General features: G+C 35.9%; 1 protein-coding gene and 2 long non-coding RNA genes across 3 annotated transcripts in view; 1 reads left to right on the forward strand and 2 right to left on the reverse strand.

The window, feature by feature from the left end:
* TRIM13 (tripartite motif containing 13) overlaps nt 1-22,406 on the reverse strand; it is a 212,133-nt gene that overhangs the window by 132,086 nt on the left and 57,641 nt on the right. The gene's annotated exons all lie outside the window — the stretch shown is intronic.
* The window catches only part of LOC136357726 (uncharacterized), a 78,224-nt gene that overhangs the window by 22,801 nt on the left and 33,017 nt on the right, over nt 1-22,406 (forward strand). Inside the window, exon 3 of the long non-coding RNA XR_010742936.1 lies at nt 5,203-5,250. This is a non-coding gene — a long non-coding RNA (uncharacterized lncRNA). The remainder of the gene's footprint in view (nt 1-5,202; nt 5,251-22,406) is intronic.
* On the reverse strand, nt 16,355-17,761 carry LOC136357722 (uncharacterized). Its single transcript, XR_010742935.1, has 2 exons — nt 16,683-17,761; nt 16,355-16,513 (listed from the first exon to the last, which is right to left on the reverse strand). It is a non-coding gene; the product is annotated as an uncharacterized lncRNA (long non-coding RNA).

Consider the following 22,406-nt stretch of genomic DNA (forward strand, 5'->3'; position numbering starts at 1 on the left):
ACCAGAAGTATTGTACAGCCATAAGGTCTTAATTTTAGATCTAGTGTCTCCTTTTTTCCTGATCACTATCAGATCCAGTACTGAATTAACTCTCATTACTTCTTCCAGTTGTTTTAAGTACTATACAAAAATCCTGTAACCTATTTTAAAGTGCCTCTTGCATGTAACTCAAATTCCTCTTTACCAGCTTTTCACATATTTTCATATATATAGCAATATATGTATGTATAATATGAATATGCCTGTATATATATATATATATGATAATCATGGAGACCCTCATAAACCTAGAGAAAGTCAAACAAATCAAACCTTCAGTACCATCTTCATGGATTCAGCTTCTTTCATATTAATTTCTGAAATTATTTCTGTGACTGCCAGCCATGTGATCTGCAGAATCTGCAAGCAGGGTGGTTGTTTTATAAATTATGTTTCCCTCACTTTATATTCCTTATATAGCTACGGATAGTTATATTCTATTTATGTCTTAGCCAGTCCTGTTTCTAATGCAATCAAAGAACAATTCTTGGAATTTGTAGTGGTATTGCATCTTTCAAGACCACCTGCACCTAAGCTGTATTTATGAACAGAAAGATCTATTTTTTCATTATTATTTCCTGCAGGACTTTATAGATTAAGTATGTTTTCATATCCCAATGTAGCAATCCATTCAACTTTATTCTTCTCTGGCGAATGTTTCCCTATGGTTACACTTATTCATTTGCTGAAATATCTTTCCTGTTTCATTAGTATTCCCAGATATGCTTTCCTTACTGTTCCTAATAGATGTAAAAATAAAGACATTTTAACTGATTTTTAAAACTGAGATTTATCACTCAAAAATTGCAAATCAAAAATACACAAAGTTGAGTGTAAAAGAATTTATCAAACTGCAAGTCTGAATTTTAGATTAGGAGTATTATCAAAAAAGCAATCATTTTGTAACCTAAACTACACCAATACAGTACTCTCAAAACTAGTTTTCTAAAACTAAGTTAGTTTGATGTACTTCTGTCTAACAATAATTTGCCAGTGTTAGAATTGTATTGTTTTCATGATAAGCAATGCCTTAGTCCATAACAACTCTGCTGTAAAGTGAATACAGGTATTCACTTATTAAGCCACAGATTATTTTTTGATTTGTATTGCCTTACATTGTTAATAGAAAGGTTAAATCTTCAGCAACGAGTAGTGACTTAACTGCTATCAATGTGCATCATTTGAAGATATACTGCAAGTTATACTTGGGGTTTTAATATTCTTTTGTTTTCTATGGATAATTTTCATACAGTTTTTCTTTATGAACTTAGTTGCAGTCAGTGCAACTTAATTTTAGCAAAAAACTTACTGCTTCTACTATTCAACACAAACTCCTCATTGGTGTAACCATTTTAGAGATTCTGAATTTCCTTTGCTTTGTAATCGTTGTCTGTAATGTCATTGTCATGGTCAGTAGGTACATCTGACCAAGCAAAGGTGCTTTGTTAATGGCCTCAAAATTGTGCAAAGTCCTGCAGATAACTACATTAGTTAAAACTTTTAGGCACCATAAATTACATTCTCAATCACACCTCCATTTTCTGGTATATTGCTATTATTAGTGCCATTATTGTTGCCAATCATTGTAGGTATCAGAAGAGGCTACAGAATAATATCTTACACATAAAAAGCAAAAGTTCTGAACATCACTGTTTATGTTTTATCATGGCATTCCTTTTACTGCAATCCAAATAATTTAGATTATCTAAGGAACATTTAGTATACCTAAAGATAGATATGTAGGTATCTATCCCATAAAAAAATTAACTATTACTCAATATTTCTGCTACAACAGAGCATGGTTTTCAAAAATTCTCCTGATTTTATGTATGTATAACTTTTAGTTGTCTTTTTCAAAAATATCTATCTCCTTATATTACTATCAATACAAACCACCCTTTCCAATAGCAGTTTTCTTTATGTGCAAACAAAACTGAAAACATTTGCCATACCATTTATGAACACAGCATGGTTTCATTCAGATGCTCTTTTAAAGTTAGCATTCCTGTATTAAACTCAAGTACCATAAGTCTTTATTTTTACAGGGATGTTTATCTCTGTCTGTAGTTACTATGCCATTGATGTATGAAGCAAGGTACTTTGATCCTCTGAAGGCACATGTATTATAAAAAAAACCTAAAATGCTGTCACGAGTTTTTAAGTTTCTTCTCTGCATTATTGGAAGTCCTAAAATAGCAGATCTATCCAGCATTTAGAAGTAAATATATTCTTGAGTATATGTGATCATGCTCAGGCAATAATCTAGGAAAATGGATGCAAACATATGAGAAAAAAGGGATCAGTATTGGACCAAAGGAGTTAGGAGAGTGCAGTGCAGAAACAACCCACAACTTAGGTTAACAAAAGGAACAAAGAAAAAAAAAAAAAAAAAAGAAGACAGAACTCAAGAGAAGAAGAGAGAGATCTTCAACAGGTATAAACGAAGAAAATATTACCAGAGGGAGAAACAAAATAATTTGACCTTTTAATAATTACTGAACAGAAAAAGAAATTCCACCTTTTAATAAGTCAGTCTTTATCAGTACGCAACTTTGTAAGTCTACCCCACTTTTTGCAACTGAGTCATGTAGGACTCAGTTGTTAAAATAAAGACTAATGCTATATTTTATTAAACTTTATGTCTTTAATATGGATTTTATACCTTTCACATTTTGTTTTACATTTCTACAAACATGTTTAAGTTACCATTACATTGGGAAACCAACACATTTTATATGAAGGCAAGAGAATAATATTTTTTGACTACTCAAACCAGAAAAAAATTATGAGTGCCATAGTCTTCTTTTTCTATGTCTTCATTACAATACTATCAGTCAAGAAAATAGTGGCATCAGCATCAAAGGAAGGGTCAGCAATCTTCCACATCAGAAGTTAGGACAATGCTTTCAACATGGTAGGAAAGTAGGATTGTCAGAGAGGTAGCAAGTGAAAAGCTTCAGACAGGATGGCAGCTGTAAAGAGTCAGGAAAAAACAAACAAACAAAAAAAACAAACAAAAACAAAACAGGGAGAGATAAGATAACAAGATTGAAAAGGACAGGAAAAAACCATACACAGGAAATGGCAACAGCAACAATCGTGTTTATTCATATTGGAAATAGTACAAGAACACAGACAGAAAAGGTGAGGAATAAGGCAGCCATTTTAAAGGGGTCTAAAGAGAAGATCTACTATGGTATGAAATGCTCAGTTATTTTTCAATGCAGATTACAGGCCAGTCACTTAACTTTTAGTTTGAACTGTTTGGTTCAGAGCAGGATTCCCATGAAGTCGGCAAACTAAAATGGGCACCTCCAGAGGGCGATTCATCCCATCCTAAGGTCTGAATCTTAGACTCTGAATCACATATTTGAAATGTAATTAATTTTGTGAAGTTCTAAGTATTTATGAAGCTAGCATCTGATCTTCAAGATGAATATTTATGGGTAACATCTGGATTAAAATAATAAGTGATTCAGCATATTTTCAACTTCCTTTAATGTGAACAAAGAAAATTTACTAATGACTTTCATCTGCACAGAACATGTAATAGGTTTGTGCTGCATAATATTTTTTACTACCAAACAGTACTTGTGTGCACTACACTGAGCACAAAAATAAAGTCTGACCCAAATAAAAGGAAGTTTGTTTTTCTGTTAGAACCGATTATGTGCTACTGAGCTTTAAGTTAATGTGTTGTAAATAAAAATTTAACTTTAACATCACTAGAATTCTCTATTCCAAACTTTAAGACACAATTCATTAAATTTATCACATTTAACTGATACTTAATATGGCACAGCTGATATTTCATTTATTTGTTACTACATACAGTAAATACCACTGTGAAAAAATGCTGAAATCCAATGTCATGGTCATGGACACATATTATAATGGTTATTTTAAATGAACTATAATTAAATAAAAGAGTCATGGGTGAAGGGCTGGTTTTAGAGTTGGTATACAGCCCAGTCTGTGCAGGAAACTTCAGTGTGGAACTGGTCTGTGGAAACCACCTTCTTCATACCACCTTCACCAGCTTGCCTGCCCAGATGCAAAGCCAAGACTGTGTGCTTACAGAACACCAATACCAAAGCATAAAAAATCAGAGAAAGGGATGGGAAACTGAGGATTCCCCCTGGGCAGTGATCTGGGGGCTGGAAGACACCAAAGGGACAGCTCACTGTTGGCACTCCCTTGTCAATGTGGAAAGTCTGAGAGACATAGTCCTGGGACTGGAGTGGTCTTCCACTAATGACAATTTCAGAATACCGTCATCTTGATATGGCCTATTACATGAGGACAACCCAGAGCTGCCAGTTACAATGCAATTAAAAAGACATCTTTAAAATCTAAATATACTTGAAATGGGATTTTCCACTGAACATTTTACATGACCTAAACCATTCTTGAATCATTAGACACGAAATACTGTAACATCAATGCAAAACAATGTAACAGCAAGGGCTTAACTATAAAGTAGACTAAAAAGTTCCTTATTTAGAACTTCTAAAAGTTTTATCTCAATTTAATTTAATTTTCCTTTTAGAATGAACATGAAGAGTACAGTTATGTTAGTTTTCTTGTATTCATATCTTTACTGGGTGCCCTTAAAAACTGCTGCCCAGTGACACAGACATGGCACAGGAATGGGAACCCTATCACACAGCAATTTATAGCATAGTTCTTATGCTGACCTATCTCTATCAGCAGAAATTAATACACTACATTCCAAAAAGTAGATGTTACCATTCCAAAATTAATTGTGAACTGGCACCATAAGACCTCTCCCTGCCCCACCCATTTTTACTCTCTGTCCCCTTTTAGAGGGGCTGTTATTCTGCCATACATCAGCTCAGGGCTCAGTTAAACTGAAGTGTAGCTCAGGTGAACAGTTAAAATGTTTTATGCGTACCAAGAGTGTATGTAGTCTCTGTAGTTAAATGGCTTTTTTGCATGGTAATTCATGAAGACCAGTTATAGTCACTGTATGAATATTTAGTAATTGCTCAGTTAAAAAAATACGGGATCTTCCTAAACATATACTCCTGCTATAATATTATATATATTTATGGGAATCATGCAAAACTAATCACATCTATGAACAAATTACTGAATTAAACTTTTTTATGCAATTTCCTAATTTATTTTCTTTTATTACAGCTTATGGATGAAAGCCACACTGATGTCTAACCTGTAATGAGTGCCAATGTAAGTAATCCATTATTCTACAGCTACATTGATTATGTATTGATTATTATTATGATTATTCATTGATATGAATTGGTCATGAATTGATTGACTTTACTCCTGCTGAGTAACAGTTAATTAGCAGTTTCTATTTGCAATTTCAGTACTATTACAATTAGATTTTACACAGAAATCCTGACACTCTTAACTGTCATTGCATGCCTGCTTCTGCCTTTTCCCAAATGCTAGCAACTAGAATTAACAGAAATATGTATTTTTACAATGGTTTTGGTTTTTTTTCATGTCTAATAGTGGGGTTTTTAAGAGCTAACTTGGGAAGACAAACATCGGGGTAGTCATCATTTCAGCCGCATAATGAATTTTGTTGACTGTGATTCAGGTTGGCACTGAAAATCAATTTAAAGCTTTCCTTAGAAGTGACTGTGCTAAAATAAAAATGCACAGTGAGTAAATTACAGCTCAGAACAGCCGTTAGAAAGCTGAAGCCTCACTCTGCTTTCCATGCAAGCATAAAGCATAATGTATCTGAGCAGGGTATTAAAAAAATTACTGGAAATACTCACCCGACTCCTCTCTTTCATCCTATTACTTCTCATATGCTCATTAAGTTTTTTCTTTTTCATCTTTCCTTCTGTAAAGGAGAATAATTTCCTTCTCCCCATTTCAATTTCCTCCTTTGCTTTTTCCTACTCACCTGCACAGTTTCTGGAATTCCAGAATTTAAAAGAGCTGTGGATCCAATCCTGGGGTTAAATACCAAGTTCTGAAAGCTTTAAAATGTCTGAAGATCAATAACTTAAATTGTAAGTGTTTGTGTTCTCTTATTTCCAGGAAAGATATAGAAACACTAGAATAAAGTTCAGCAATGAATCTATTTAAACAACTGTAACCTTAGAATGAGATCACCATTCTGTAAGAGCTATGCTCATACAGCAAAACATAATGATTTTCATAAATTTGAACTATATTGTTATCTCTGATAACTTATTTTCATGTTTAGCTGTTATGAGAAGGGCATGTCCACTTCTCTCCTTTAGTAGCCATTCTAAATAATGCATACAATGCTTCAACCAATAAAATTATTCATAATCTTTAAGTATTTATAACTAATTAGGAAATAAAAATAGCAAGAGTTAGACTAGCATATTCTATATAAATGCAAGTAGTTTCTATCCTCTAACAATTCGTAAACAATATTTATTACCTGCATCCATGACATACATTTTTAAATGCCAGGTCTTGTAATCACAAAATCCATCTGTATAGCATTTTTTCAAGTAGCTTAATAGCCATAATATCAAATGTTGTTTCACACATAGTATCAACATTTGATGTTTCATTGACACAGTAACAGGAAGCCAGCTCAGTGTAAGTTACTTTGTAGAAGATAGTGCCAGAACTTCAAGGTGTTACTTCTCAGGAATCATGAACTCCGGCAGTCTTTAAAGATAAAATGACATATGACAAACAATAAAAGTAAAGCAAATTTTAGGGACCAGTGTCGACTATCCAAAGGAATGATCTCTATATCCAGTATAGAAACCTGACCAAGAGAGAAACACAAAAATAGTTTCCTTTTAAAATAAAGTACCCTCTTAGAAAAAAACCCAAAACAACCAACACCCCCCCCACCCCAAAAGTATGCTTTTTTACTATTGTTATGGTGATCTTGGTACATAATCTATTTGTACAGTCATGTGCTGACAGGATTATTAATTACCGAGTTCCAAACTTGAGCAGAAATCTTGTATCTCATTAGCTAAGTTTAATCACAGACATAAGTATGCAATCATAATCAATATTGAGAAAGTAAACTGTTAAAGCTTAAGACTTTTGAAAATATCTGTGCCAAAAAAAACCCCATTGCATGCAAAAAAACCCTCTTTCATTTAAGGGGATGTCCTATGACATTGCTTTCAGTCTTTCTCCAGACTCTTTAATCTTTATAAACAACTTTTTAGGGATCTGCAAAATAATTAAAAAAACAATCCCACTGTCCATAAGTTTCAGTTTGACACCAGTAGGTATAATAATCCACTATGCTAATTTATTTTTAGGAAGATCTTAGATCACAGGAAAATGCAAATCAAGAGACCAGGCTTTAGAAATCCAAGACTTTTTTCCGCTGTTCAGTAAGACAAACATTATCTAAAAGTCATAACTCATCATGTGAAAAAAAACTCTATTGGATTCTTATGAGTGCTGCAGGAAGGGGGAAAAGGAATAAATGAATCCATCTTCACTCTGCAGATTTCAAAAGATGGGACATGTTCCACTTGGAGAAGATGCCAACTGTACATTGTAAAGGAGAAGCATTACTATTGTGCAGCCAGCATCTCATTTGAGTCCTTTGTATTCACTGGTGAGGCGGTGCTGTCAGTAATGTGTTCAGTCTGGGGATCCTGAAGAAGGACATGGAGGTGCTGGAGCATTAGAGAAGGGAAACGGAGCTAGTGAAGGGTCTGGATCTCAACTCCTATGAGAAGCAGCTGAGGGAGCTGAGGTTGTTCAGCCTGGAGAAAAGGAGGCTCAGGGGGGACTTTCTCTCTTTCTACAACCGGCCTGAAAGGAGGGTGGAGCCAGGTGGGGTCAGCCTCTTCTCCCAAGGTAACCAGTGACAGGACAAGAGGCAATGGCCTCAAGTTGTTCCAGAGAAGGTTTAGATTGGATATTAGGAAACATTTCTTCACTGAGAGGGTTGTTAAGCACTAGAACAGGGTGTCCAGGGCATTTAAAAGACATGTGCATATGGCACTTAGGGACACAGTTTAGTGGTGGACTTTTACTATTAGGGTTATAGTTACCTTGATGATCTTACGGGTCTTTTCCAATCTAAATGATTCTATTCTGTGATTCATCTGTCTGCATCTGCAGTACAAAACTCCACAGACAGGAGGCTGAAGAAAGTATAGTGGGACAAATACAAGCTTTAGATGTAAAAGATTTATAGGACCATTTGTACCTTTGCATGTAATTGTTCCTGGAGTAAGCAGGAAAGTAAGTTTTCCACTTAAAAGGGTCATGTGCAGAAAATGGAGAAGAAGCTGAGGTTCCAGAAGATAGGTAAGGGTGTAGCTAGGACAAGTGTGGCGTTTGCTAGAGTCAGATAGAGAGCGGTAGCCATATTCTCTAGTGAAGTGACTTTCAACTGACCCCAGTGTATTTATCCAACTGTGATTTTTTCAACTCTTATTGAAACTCCTTCTTTGAAACTTATTCCAAATTCCTCATTCAAGTGCACTTATCCTCAGACTGAACAATACACCCCATCATGGCTTCTATACCCATATGCCTTGTCTGGACTCATAAATCACTCTCTCCTGTCCCTCACAGGTCAACTCAGGAAACCACCTTTTTCCATAGTATAGTAGAAGTCACTCTCCCCTCCCTTACAAGCTGCCTTCTGATACAAGACAGAGATTCCCCTCAATCTCATATTCAGCTTGTAGCTCAAGCATGACCAAGGACAACATCATAATCATGTGAGCTAGCAACACATATTTAGCAAGATAATACAAAAATAAGCACAACCTCCCTCATTTTCACATTTGTATCAAAAGACATGAGTAAGAAGAATGGAACACAAAAAGGTTAAACAAAGCACCTGTCAGCTTGCTTTATCCTTCAAAAAAACACAACTATTGTCAGTATTTGTTTCTACTATTTTGTTTAAATTTCATAAAATACATTATAGTAATTTTACATCAGACAAATTATTTCTTTAACATATTTAAGATAAACACATTTATACCACTTGAATATGGCTTATAGTTTGGTGTACCTCAAATTCTGACACTGCCACAATTCCTAACAAAATATGCACAGAGGGTTGGAAAAGCTAACATCTCTACAAATTACTTATGGATGTGCTTGTATGGTACTCTGGACAATGGGAAGTAAACTATGTCAAGGACAACTAAAAGCACTGCTAATATAAATATTTTATAACACTGGAAGTTTTCAATAGCAAGAATAAGGTAGTAAGAGACATAATATAAGGATGTACAATGTAGAATTATCATTCAGGGAAATAAATTAAAAGAAGTTGGTCAAATACAACTGGCATTTTGAAAAAGTAACAAATGGGTAATAAGACATTAATAATTGTAAGGAAAGTTTATGCCAATTAATAATGACAGAATGGAAAATTCTAAAATCTGTTTTTCTGGCAATGAGAAATCAGGCTTTAATTCAAAGGCGGATATATATTGTCATCTAGAGGAGCTGACAAGTGTATTTTTGTCAGATGGGGACCCAAGACTTGAAAAATCAAACTCACTTATCAGAAAACTAAACCTACTAATTGGGAGTATATATAAAAAGTAGGACTAGTGAAGAATTTTAGAGATACTCAAGGATGATACAATGACTCAGAACCCGTATTTCTGTGACTGGGAACAGTGTAATGGGGACAGAAGGATTAATGCTGCCAGACTACTTCTGTCTCCTTTCTGGGCACCTCTTGCTGTTGCTCCTTGTGGAGAGGCACACAATTTACCTAAAACTGGGAAGGTAGGGAGAGCTCTCTACTTTTTCATATGCTCCAGAACATCAGTTCCCACTTTGTTTGAGCAACAGATCACTATCAGTCCTCAGCAATTTTCAAAAGCCACCACACACCCATCTGATCAAACTTTTAATTGGAAAGACTATTTAAAGGACTGTTATGGTTTAGCCAACAGATGTTCAATTCACCATAGCCTTGGAGTCCACTAGGGATTTGCAGACAACAGCTCGGAAACCATTCCAGCTGTTACAAAGGTACAGTGATATCTTCTACTCCATTCCTCCCTCCAGACCTTCTGGTTTCTGCATAAAACATTTCTGCTTCTTTATCTGATTTCTCCTGGGATCAATTTAGGGCCTGCAAGTCCTTTTAGCTTCTGAAGTAGCAGCAACTGACATTTGCCATTGTCCACTGGTTTGTGAACAACAGAAGTAAAATTGATCTGCCCATCCATAATATTGCTACTGCTAGAAAAAGGAACAATAAAAAAAATCTACAGATTTAAGGAAATAGGAACAGTATACCCTTGATACATGTTTAAAAGTTTAAAATGAGGATAAGACTCTTATTTACAGATCCAGAATGATTTTAAGAAATTAACAGAAGCTGCTAAAAATCCTTGCAAACACCAGTAAGGTGGCTTGAGAGCCCTGGCTTTTCCCAGCAGCAAGACATTACCTATCACTTTAACAGTGATTCCAACCCTGTAGCAGGCAGGAACTCCAAGTTCAAAACATGTACTTTAAGCTCGCTGGGGTTATGAAACTCAGAAAACTGGGAGAAAGAATCTTCTCTTCATTTTGCAGCCCCTGCTGTTAAAAAGAACAGCTACAAGTCCCTGCGTTCCTGAGTGGCAGGACTGGTCACAGCCTGCTGAGCTCACGTTTACGGGCTGATGGCTGCTGTAATCCAACAGCCACTGCCTCTCTCTGATGATGGATTTGGCTGAACAGTGGGGTCAGCGATATCTGGCCACTGTGACAGCCATGGCTCCTGGATCACCACAGGTCCTGCTGTGAGATCCTTCTACAGCTCTTCAGGGTCAACATTAGGTCTGCTTCCAACTGTGAATATTTTCCCTTTATCATCTGCAATCTTAAATTGCACTTTTCCAGACTATTTAGGAACAGGTGGACCAGCAAAGGTGCCAGTACACACCTCTCTGACGGGGTAGTGTTAAAACTCTCGATTAGTCACTATACTGTTCCCTATCTCTAACCCTTTACTAATCCATACAGGATTTAAGTGACTCCTTACTTCATTTTCTAAACAGTCTTCAGTTACAAAACTTTAAAAAAATTTTGGGTCACTTTTTCCTGCGCATCTGGAAATTACTCCTTCAAATAACTAGCAAAGCCTGTAAGAACAAAACTACTTGTACAAAAGCCATGATGGTTGCTATTACACCTATCCATGTCCTATTAACTGTATACTTTATCACAATCACTGGCATTTTGTCTGTCAGGTAGCCTGACTTTTTAGTTCATCAGTCCATGACCATCCCTAAAACCCTTTCTAAAACTAGGGCCACATTTGTTACTTCCATTCCTTGCTCTCAAGGCTAATTTAAGTACCAGATTACACAAACACAGTAATGGATTGCTTACGAATTAATTTCTGAATTTTTCTAAAGACTACTAAATGAACAGCATTTTATTGGGCAATTTATTAATGTTATTCAGTCAACTGTTTAAAAACCTTTTACTGAGACATCATATCTGAAACTATTCCCTATTAAAACAACTCCTGTTTGGGGAGTCCCTAATCATTCTGTCATAAACCTTGCCCGTGCAATGAGTTCAATTTCTTTCTGTAAGGGCTTTGTCTTTTTCCTTAACCACAACTATCTATTAAACTCACCTCTCTACTAGCAAAATTTACACAGGAAAAAGATGGGGTTTGCCTTTTAGAATTTTAGCCCATTGCATTTCAAAACCTTTTTGTTCTGCCTCATATTAGGTCTACACATGCCAGAATTGTGCTCTTTTCTGCTTTGTTTGCTTGAATTTTGCTTTTTTAAAAGTCTGTATTATTCTAGTAGCTTCTTTTTCTGCTGAAGTGTGTTGGAAAAGTGTTACTTAATCAGGTTAGAATCAGAAAACTAAGTCCCGATGTATTTTTAATATTTATTTAAACTGTGTCTTCATTAGTATGCAATTCTTTTTTAAACAAGACTTGACTTTTTAAATTTTATTTTAATCTTTTTTCTCCTACAAGTGAGACAAACTTCAGTATGATATCTTACTACTGAATGGTTCTTCCACAGTCATTTGTTGTATGGTGATCTAGATTAAATCAAGGGCTGTCTCTCTCCTTCTGGATTCCCTATCTTGTTTGCTCAAAAAGTTAGTGCTCAATAATATCTAAATGCACAGCCTGTGATGGCTAACATTAAGTTTACCTAGTCTATACATATAAAACCAAGAACTGTTGCTATGATCAAGCTTTTGGGTTGCACACACTCCCCAGTCTCCCACAGTATTTCACAGCAATTGCGTCCATCTCACCAACTAGGCCAGAGCTCTTACTAAGGTTCTCCTATTCAGCAATAGAACCATACATTTTGTGGTTTATTCTGATAAAATGATTTTCTGACAATATTTTTTTTGGTACATACTGGACTGTTTGTCTGCACAGTCCCAATTCTACCATCTCTGTAATCAGCCAGCACTCAACATTACATCATCTCTGCACAATCTAAACACTGACATTTCAGTGTGCCTTTAAAAGAAGGGGTTACATGCAGACCCATTTACAGAAAGAGGGTGACATACCTGGGGAATTCCCGACTGAATTCATCCTTACCACTTTTCTGAAGACTCATTACTTTGAGGCACAATGGAAGCAGAGCACTATGAGATAGGAATGTGCCGAGATACCATATAAAACCTAGTATAGGTTCCTTCCCAGCAAAGATCAAATGGCATTTGAAAAAGAACTGATGAATGGCACAGTTGTGGTTATCAAGATTTCTGTACCAAGAGATGCTGTGTCATGAATAGAATACATGAAGGAGGCTACAGAAGTATAAGAAGTCCTTCTGAATACTCTGCAGACGTTGTGATATTTGCATTTACTTCCTTATATGAGAAGTGAGAATGTGGTCTTACTTGCTGTGTAGAACAGAAGAGAGAGATGCTTTCAGGACATAACGCCAGTAGCTACAGACCTGAGTTTGACAGCTGAGGTGGCCCGTCTGGGGCTAGCATTTTTTCTGTGGCTTCAAACTCACTTCTTTTTCCTTTTGTGAGGCCCTCTGGCTGGAGCTAACCTTTCTTTCTGCATTAAATTAATGACATGGAAATTAGGCACATGGAATCCAGCAGTCACTGCCGCATTCAATGAGATTTCAATTATTATTTATCTGGTACTACCATAAATCTTGGAGGCCTCACCATGGGCCCCTTCATATACGCTGGCTGGGCCATGAGATTAAACAACACAACAAAATATAGATATGCTTAAATTCTACACAAAGAGACAAAGGAGGGAGATTAATGGCATAGTCCAAATGCAGTACTACTGTGATATGCCTTTGCTATAATACACCTGCAATATAACTGTTTGTCCTAGTGTTGGATTGCTTTAAGCTCCACAGTAACATAAACTCTAAGAAAAAATTTAGAGGAAGATAGTGAACACTTCTGCTGATGAGGAAGTGAACAAATACATGAAGACAGCTGAGGAGAAATATTCTGTGTGACTGAAAATTTAATGACTGAATGTTGGAAGTTGCATCGTATGTTGATCAAAACAGAGTCAATCGCTTGATACTGAGGAGCGGTATCACATAGACGCTAGTCCTGATGAGTTTGAAAATAAAGACAGATCTTTATTGCTTTAAAATGAAGCAGGAAATTGAAAATAGCAAAGGAGTAGGTTTGGAAAATGGTATTTACAGTAGAGCAGCAGTTTGACTAGCTAATGAGCCAAGGCAAGGCTGCATTTTGTCAAGGCCAAGTAAAAGATTTTCTAATAAGAATTGATCCATGAAAAACATAGTGACAGAGAAGAATGATCATCCTTTAAAGACTGGAAAAAAGATTCCCAAAATGCAGGTTTACACTAGATTTGATGACAAAACAAATGACCGCATGATGGTATCACTCATAAAAAGTCCAGAGAGGTTTTGAGAGGGCATCAACCTAAATACAAAAAAACTACTAACAAAAGACAATAGTTGTAACTGGAAATAAGGAACTAAGGGCATTGCTGAAGAAAATTTTCATGGCATTAATCTGTCCTTAGGATTGGAAGAGAGGTCTATGAAATGGCATAACAACATTGTTTTTCCTAGAAATACTTGTGAAATGAGAAAATCTTTCATGTCACATTATTACTAAATTGTTACAGCTATTTCTGCTACATGTTTTGACTTTCAAGGGTTGAAGAGAAACAAGGTTCATGATGCTACCAATGTGAGGAGTGCCTCTTTCGACACAAATAACGACATGCTACATTCAGGACAGTCACCATACAAGCAGAGTGCAAACAGCAATAGAGGAAAAGATCTCAGAGACTTACAGCTAACATGCTGACTTGTTCAGGCACATTCCTTTCCTCTTCCTTCTTAGTGCACAGAAGGAAACTAACTCTGTTGCTGTAGATTGGTATTTCAGCTCTTGAGGTATTCTCAAGAGCTGACATATGTAGCTGTGCAGCAAATGCCCACTCTCTACATTCCAAAAACATCATCTCCTTCTCTTGATGTTTTCTTGCTTTTGTTCTGGTTTCAGCCATTTGCAGCATCACAGCACGAGTTAAACCAAAGAAACAATCAGATCAGGTACTCAAATAATCGGGGTAAGCAGCAGTGAGTGTTGGAGAGTTGGTTATAGCACAGCACAATCAGACTTCCTTTTTTCCAAACATTTGTAGCAGCACGCTGCAGGCAGGAGAGAGCTATGCCCAACATATCTCCTTCAAAGTAATGGGAAGTTGCGATCACAGGAAGGGGAAGCAGTCCCACCCAGGTGATCTCAGTGGTGATGAGAGAAAAATCAGAAGAGATGAAACATGCAAGACCAATTCCTCATACCCAACTCACTGGCATGCCACTTTCCTTCCTTTCCTCCTCTGTAACTAGATCTGAGCACTTGTTTTCTAAAGGCACAGCTAGAAGACTGTGTTTCGGTGGTTTTTGCAATCCCCTAATCTTCCTCTGCTTTTTTTTCTTTTACCCAACCTTACTGCAAATAAAAACATAAATGGCAAATAGGACTAAAGGTGACAACAGAAACATATAGATCTAAGTACAATAAAAAAAAAACACTGAGCAGGATTTTTTAATGCAAAATTAAACATTCAGTGTTCTGAAACATTCAGTATCTGAAAATAAAATCCTGATTTCATTTCATATGAAAAATCTCTATTTCATTTTATATTGCAAAATCTCAAAAGAATAAGTGCTCAGATTTTTAAACAAGAACTATGACAATATCCATCCCCTAATGAACATAATAAAGTTGTGGCTTGAGCACTGTTGAAGGTGATGCATTTCAAAATCATTAAGTTTTGTGTGTTGAACAGAAAATTTAGCTTCTGCTTGACACTAATTTTATTTAGCAACCATTGTCTCCTCTTCTTAGGTGTAACTGTCATCTTGAATCCCCCATTCATACCATTATTCACAAGTAGTCACAGAGTCTTCTTTAACGCCTCAAAGTTCTTATACTCCTCTCCAGCAGAAGAAAACCAAAAAACTTCAAGAAAAGCATTTACTAAAAGTTTTAAACTTAAATGTATCATACATTTAGTGCAATGAAAAGTACCAATAGCTAGCCATTTTTTCTCCTCTCAGGTATATTTTTCAACCCATATAAGGGTTTTGGTTTTGTTTTGGGGGGTTTTGTTTGATGATTTGGTTTTTTTAACTGTGCTCTCTAGTCTACTCTGATCTGAGTTTGATTTCTTTTTTGAACTTGCTCTTTCTTCAAATTACTTTCATTTCATGCTGCTCTTGTGCCAGCAATAGAAATAATCCTGTGCTCCTTAACCTTTACTCATCAAAATACTGTGTCCTTGCTTCATGAGGAAGAATCTCTAATTGTCCTTACACACAATTCCTCCAGACCTTACAGCCCCTTGATAATTATCCACAAATTCAGTAACATTTCCAGTTCTTCCATTTTTTTTGATATTAAGACACAGCTGAAAACATCCTTGAATTTAAATACCAGAAAGGAAATACAACATCATAAAAAGGGGCACAGAGTGTTACAATGCCCCTTTTGTATACAGGGAAAACACCCTACATGTAGCTTTTGCTCATTTGTATATAAAAATAGGAGTCAAAGCAATGACTGTACCCATAGCTACAGGAAAAGAACTTCCTCCTTAACCCAAGCATAGATATTTATAGCTATTTTTTGAGTGAATTCACTGACATATGATATGGGTAATATGTAGTTCCTGCCTAAGACTATAGCTAATCAGCAATTATGATCAAATTCACTCATGATGCCAGCTCAGTTTCAATTTAACCAAGGTACACTGACACAAATAAAAGTGCATATTTCTTAACATTTCAGTATTCAACCCAGCAAGACAATTACGTTAGTAATCAGTTTGCAATATCTATACAAACAATACTGGTGGTATAAAGAGTTTTTACACATCTATAGATTTCAAAAGGTTTATCGGTCAAAACACAGAGCAAGTCAGAGACACACCATTCTGAAAAGGAAGAAAATGAACCACTTAGAACTGCCTACCTAATTGCAGTAGAGAAGACTTCAGGGTCCCATGGTGAATTACCTAAGAATAATAAATTCCTTAACGGGGTAGTATACTGTATATATTTCTTAAAAGAACTGAAGTAATTTGACGTAGGTCAAACCTCTTGTTTTACATTTTTATCACTGTTAGTTTGCCAACATCAGTAACGACTAACTATTGAAAAAGTCAATCATTTTGATGTACTTACAGCTGAATTTTCTCATCATGTGACCAACTATCCACAAAGCCTCAGTGCCATAAAGAAGTTTTGAGGAATATAGTATTTGGTACTGCCAAAAAACATAATTAAACGAATGTATGTAAATTATACTAATTTTCTAATTAGAAATGCTTTATGATTAATTCACATCTAAAGTACAAGTGGGGGAAAAAGCAGCACTTACATTATCCCATGGGCAGGTTCCAGTACAATCAATGAGACAGTGACAGAACGCACAGTAAGGAGTCACAGTAGGGTCCTGATCTTGCAACTGAACTTTCACAAAAAGAACCCCGCGCTACTGCAGAATCTCCTGAATTTCAATAGGGCCCTACCCACACATAATCAATTACAGAGTCTGTCTATGTGGGAGTAACAACAGCGAGAACAGGACCTGTTCCTCACACACCTGCAAAAATACCAAGATTTAAAAAATAAAATAGTAACATGCAGCAAAATCTACTGATAGCCTGTTTTATTACAGCATTTAGCACATAATAAAGGAGTTCCATACCTCTTCAAGTTGCATATTATTTACAGGAATTTTTAGCTTCTTCTTTAAAGAATGTTGGTTTAAAATTGCTTATGAATTTTACATGTAGTGGCAGCACATTATGGAAGCTTTTACTGATATTACTTGAAATATAATTTTTAAATTATCATTTTCTAAAATTCATTATCCTAGTTTCTTTGGTCTGTGGTGCAATAGTCACTTTTTAGTGCTTCAACCTTTTTAAAATCTGTCCCACAACATCCATTTTATGGACACAGCCTAGGCCTGTGAATTTATTGAGGTCTTCATGACTGTGGAAGTAGCTGACCACATATAGTAGCAACCACAACTGAAGTCTTCAAAATACATAATGAAAAGCAGTTTAGAAATAGTCTTTTTTAGACAAAAAAGTGGCAGCTTTTTAAAACAAAAAAATCCTTATGAAAAATTTTGCCAAGTTAAAGGACTTTGTGAACACCATTTAAAACACAGGAAGAACACAACATAGTGTTAAACAAGAATACACCACCAAACTGTTCACACAAAACTTAAAATCCATTATTTGACCTTACTTTTCTTAAACAGAAAATGTTATAAATTACAGTATCTTTATATACTATAACCATTTAAAAGCCAGTTAGCCATATGTTCCATTAAGTAATATTTAACTGGTGACACTAGGCAAGACCACTATTGATAAAGGTTTTAAGAACTAATAGATCCTGGAAACATGCACAAAAACATTTCTTCATTCCTTTAATACAGATAGCTCTACAGAAACAACAATCCTTTAAAACAAATAAACAAAAAAGTTGGGACAAATTGAAAGGATTTGAGAATCTGACAACCCAAAAGTTGCATAAAATGGAATGCAGTTTGTTTGAGGGTTTTTTTGTTTTTTTGTAATGACTAATTGTTCTCTTCTTGGCTTTGATTTTGTGGGGGGAAAAAAAAAAAAAAAAAAACAAAAAAACACATGAAAATTAGCAGAAAATGGAAATAGAGTATCACAAGTTTTGTTTCTTGCTGCCAGGTTGATGGTTTCAAATGGACAAACAAAATTTGACATTTCAAGACAGTTACCTTATGATACTGAATGAAAGTCTTCTTTCATGTTACTTCTTTCAAATTTTACATTTCATATGCATGACTCTTGGGCATCTGTTATTCTGAGACATTTAACTGTTTTAAAAGAATATGCCACAGCACTGAATTCTGTTTAAGAGGTGTTGTATCTTGACCCATGTCTAACATTACACAGAAAATTTTAAAATATCAGACATATGTCAAGTTAGTATGCCTACCTGAGTTTGTACAGTGAGTGACACAGCACCTCTGGCCAGTGTAATCTGCCCATTTCTCACTGACTGAGATGAATGGTCAGACAAGACCTTTCAGCACAATTTGGTGACAAAATCATGCAGCTACAGATTTAGCATTTCCAAGTTGCAGTTGTGGTACATGATGAAGCCTGATCCTAACAGTTTTCTCCCCCTGTATCTAGCTCCACATCTTCTTCACAAAGGGTTAATTGGAATACAATGCATATTTTCTGCACTGTTCCAAAAGAGTAGGTTGTAGGATGGGTCAGGGACACATAGCTGCAGTTTAAATTACAGCCAGTTTCTGGAGAGAGCTGAAAACAGAGTTTTACAATTTTGACAGCCTAAGGAATAGCTCAGAGCTAACATCCAAACAACCAAAGAAATGAAATACTGAAGCTGTCTCACAGTTCCCTTCTCTGACACAGACAAGAAAACATTTTTCTAATCCAGATATAGAAAACACCGTATCATGGAATGATTCACAGTGTTTGGGAGACTAGAAGGCCCTGGCAAAACCAAGGTTTTTTTCATGACTAGCAGAAGTAACGAAGCCTAGTTACCTACCTGCATACTTATAGGTGCCACCAACACATTTGTGCTGAAGCTAGCCTGGCTGTTCTCCCATCCTTCTGAACAGATTACTCTAAAATTCAGCTTCTGATGTTTAGGAGAACAGGAGGCAGCTCACATGTGGCCAGGTCTGAGCTACACGTGTTGACTGGCAGACCAACCAAGCATGCTGACTACAAGGCAACAGTGAACAGAACAGAAAATTTCTGAGTCCATGCTGTGGCTTTTTCTACCTGGGGGCACTAATTGAGTCCTTTCTCAACTCACAGCTGCTAAATTTCATCAAACTGCAGAAAACTTGACTTGTGACCCCTACCTATATCCAAATGAAGCTGAAATTAAGCAGGGATTTGAAAGTTATTAGGAGATAACAGGATCCTATATATCTGTTTTGCTCAGAACCTAGGCATGAAAACACTATAGCATAATCACTGTGAAAATAATGATTTTTATGTCACTTATTGTTTTCATTCAGGAGTTACACACATGAAGCAGATACAACAGAGCACAATTGTTACACAATGATAGCATAAATTAATTCAGAGAATGTAGAGACTTTCAATAAAACTGGCGTCATTTTGCAAGAACAGGGCCCTGAATACAGGTGCTTCGTAAAGGTGAAAATTTAACAGAAATAAAAATTCTTTTCTTTTCTTTTTTTTTTTTTTACATACCATGACTATAACTGACTGCCCTCACGGAGATCCTTGTTTCTCTTCCAACTCCATACTGTCTTTCCTAGGACTTAAAAAGTTCAATGACATACAGTCCAGTAAAACAGCCCCATCGACTCTAATCAGTCTATTCAGTATACCTGTACTTTTGTGGGTTTTTTCATTGAGTGGTTGGGTGTGGTGGTTTTTTGTTGAAGGTGTTTTGGTTTGTGTATGTTTTGGTTTGGGTTTGTCTGTTTTTGGGGTGGTGGGTTTTGGTGGTTTGTGTTGTGTTGTTTAATAACTGCCTAAGATTTTTAAACGCAGCATCACCTTAAATCCTGATCTTACTGCCCGGATTTCCCGACATCCCAAATTAGGGGAATAGTTTTATAATAATATAAAACCAGTTCCTTTCTATCAATAGCATCCACAATGCTCGTTACCCTTCTATTGATATAGAACTACATTTCTGACTTGTGTATCTCACTAAAAAGGCAAACTTGAAACCAGAGGGGTGATTTGTTGCGGTATTCTAGCAATTGATGAAGGAAGGAAAGAACTGAAAAAGTATAATGACCTCTAAAACTCAGTAAAAAAGAAGAGAGCCAAGAATAATCAGTGTGCACAAAGCGTAATAGAAAAAGGACATTAGAGGAAAGGTTAGCAGGACACACAGGTGTAAGAGTCAGGGAAGTGAAGTGATTCAACCAAAAGAGGATGGAACAAAAGAAACAAAGTTATATTCTAAGCAGGGTAATGAAGACAAGCTTTTCAAAACTGTTTGACATGGGCCTACTGTCTTCTGTTGATGAAAGAATTACATCAATTTGAAAAATGCCTTAAGAAAACCTTAAAACCATTTAACTTTAAGCACTTGGAGTAGCTAAACTCTGCTCAGCTGATCAACCAAAGAAGCACTTAAATTTGTAAACCAGTTTACATCTCATTGTTATCTTTCACTAAGGCTGTAGTATCCAAAACACATTCAAAACTGAGCCTCAGCTCCTTACCCTAATAACATTCAGACTCACACTTTGGTGCTAGTCAGGATTCAGCCCATTGGTTACCAGATGGGCAAAGTCAAATACAAGATGCAAGGGACTAATGTGGATTTAGGCTCTTCTCTCCCACACTCATGCAAGTATTTTTACTCAAATGCAAGATTGTTTGATAAAGAGAATGCAGATAGTTAAATGCTCAAAGTTAATTCAAGAATCAGCTCTCTAAAAGAAAAATAAAGAAAAAATGGCTGAGAAAGAACAAAGAAACAGATTGTTGAATCTGTATTAAAAATAAACGACCCCTGGGTTACATCTCAATGCAATGTGCCTGAAAACTTCTGCTTCCTTCTGGTTTAAGTATTAAACCTTGTTTTTAAAACATGAAATGGTAAAGAACCCTGGCAAAGATTAAATAAGTTTAGTGGTTGAAAACAGTACTCAAAGTAATTCTTAACACAGGGTGTAGCTCAGATGCTGGCATAAAGGGTTCAGCATCTGTCTTGGCTATTTAAACACATTTCTGCTTCCAAACCCAGTTTGGTAAAGAGCTGAGACAGGGTTAATATCCCATATTCCAAGAGGATAAACTGCGGAAATCATAAGCCACTAATAGAGTTCTGTCCCTTCTACGGTACAGTCACTAAAGGAGAACAGGAATTGAGCCATTTGTTGAGATACCAAAAAAGGTCTGGGGCATCTCTCAGCATTCTCTGAACTTCTGGTCACCGTGATCCATCTCCTGAGCTATGGATCATTCTGTGCACCATTATTTTAAATTGTCACCTATCTAAATTACCAGGAAGTCAACAACAACATGTAACAACTACATTCTCATGCAAGCAAGCCCCTGCTACCAATATTCCATCCTTTATTTATATGTCTAAAAGAAAGGAAACTTCTCGTTTTTTTAGAGCTGTGCTTAATAAATCCATACATATAAAAATCACTACCTAGTGATTCTTATGAGTAGGATTAAAGACCTGATTAGGGCAGTGAAATAAGAGAGAAACAGTATATATTCTATATTCAGTCACCTTTCACAAAACAGCTAAACAAAACAATGTTTTGTTCTTCTCAGGAGAATTATGAGCACTACTAAAATTTTATAAATGTTGTGAAGCTCAGAGTTAAAAATTTCCCAGAAACTGGAAAGTAGAGAAGCAAATTAACATCTTGCATCAGTCTTAAAAGAAAAAAAAAATTGTATGGCAAAAAAGCAAACAAACTAATACTAGCTAAAAGCACTTTCAGATCCTCCATGCTTGCCTTGATTTCAGTAGCATTTAATTTAGTTGCAAGCATACACATCTGCAAAATTTAAACTTTAGTCTTTCAAATATTCATATATCCTGAAGTTCACTCCCCTAAGAAGTGCTACTAATAAAACTATTCATGTGAACAGAGTTAAGGACATGCATGGGACTAAAGTTAAAGAAAGTAATACAGAAATTAACTAATGAATTCAGTGTGCCACTAACAATTATTTTTGAAGTTAAAGACAGCAAAGAATAAAGCAAAGCTTGAAAAATTAACAGCTGAAATATGGGTGTGGAGGAGAAATTTGGTTATGGTCTCAGAAATTACCCTACAAAAATCTAACTTCAATATCTATAAAATAACAGAATCAGTGCTAAACGGGAAAAAATAATAGAGCATCCCTAACTCAA

Source organism: Sylvia atricapilla, chromosome 2 (genome assembly GCF_009819655.1).
Source record: "Sylvia atricapilla isolate bSylAtr1 chromosome 2, bSylAtr1.pri, whole genome shotgun sequence".
NCBI classification, from domain to species: domain Eukaryota; kingdom Metazoa; phylum Chordata; class Aves; order Passeriformes; family Sylviidae; genus Sylvia; species Sylvia atricapilla.